This window comes from Atractosteus spatula, chromosome 10, assembly GCF_055471065.1.
Source record: "Atractosteus spatula isolate fAtrSpa1 chromosome 10, fAtrSpa1.hap1, whole genome shotgun sequence".
NCBI classification, from domain to species: domain Eukaryota; kingdom Metazoa; phylum Chordata; class Actinopteri; order Semionotiformes; family Lepisosteidae; genus Atractosteus; species Atractosteus spatula.
In genome coordinates, this window is record NC_142715.1 from 18,696,904 (window position 1) to 18,698,005 (window position 1,102).

General features: G+C 40.0%; 1 non-coding gene across 1 annotated transcript; it reads right to left on the reverse strand.

Annotated features, from left to right (window-relative positions):
* Window positions 1-399: 399 nt before the first annotated feature.
* On the reverse strand, window positions 400-473 carry trnan-guu (transfer RNA asparagine (anticodon GUU)). Its single transcript has one exon. It is a non-coding gene; the product is annotated as a tRNA-Asn (tRNA).
* Window positions 474-1,102: the final 629 nt, after the last annotated feature.

Consider the following 1,102-nt stretch of genomic DNA (forward strand, 5'->3'; position numbering starts at 1 on the left):
CCACCTCCACCAATCCTAACCTCGTTTTTACTATACCCTTTGACCTTTCCCTTTCACCCCTTTGCATCCTCAGCTAACATATTTTAAAATTACAATAGACCGTATAGTATTTATGTTTAAAATTAAGGTAAATATGTCAAAATATCAAAATCCAACTGCACAGTGCCATCGTAACAATGCTTGTCAAGTTCTCAAACAAACCTGCATTGTATTTTTAAAATATTTCAGCAGAGGATTCAACTGGAGTATAAATGAAGATTCGACGATAATATTTTTTGGGTGAATATGGTTTTCTGAGGAGTTGCAATGTTGGGCATTATTGGACATCTCCCGGTGACATTATGGTTTCGCTGAGAAATCCAATCGACTGAAGACAACGTTTACATCGCAAAAGAACCCCGTCCCTGGGTGGACTCGAACCACCAACTTTTCGGTTAACAGCCGAACGCGCTAACCGATTGCGCTACAGAGACTGACTGGCAAGGGCTTTTCTCGAATCACAAGTTTTCGGTTAAAAAAAAATCTCTTACCGTTTATTTTGCCAGACGGTAATATTTCTTCTGCACTGATAACCGAGAATCGAATTTCATTTTTCGTGTGAATTTAATCAAAAACAAGTTTTCCAGAAAGGAAACGAACACATGCATTTAACGAAATCAAGCCCTTTGTGATTGCCCGAAATGATACGTTCTATACTACTAGATAGGAAGAAAGACACGGCTGGGATTTGAATCTCGGTTCTTTTGTTTAATAGAGAAGCGCTTTAACCAACTAGGCTACGGTGACAGGAAAACCATTACCTTTTACAGCCACTTGGATACCCCGCTCTGAGACATCTGCGTTCAGTAAGCGCTGAACCTGCGCTCAGAGCAAATTGCCTCTTTTACATAGGAGCCCCGACACTGAGAAACGAAGAGAACTGGCTTTTATCTGGCATTTTCATGTCCAATGCGTTTGACATCTCCCAAGGGCGACAGAGTTCTTTTGCGACACTATTTCTTCTTCTTTTTTATTTCTGTACGCTTTGATAAAAAACGAGAAATCGTGCAAGGGAAAAATGTCTTTTTTTTCATAGAGAAAACGTGCACCAGGAAATGTTGTG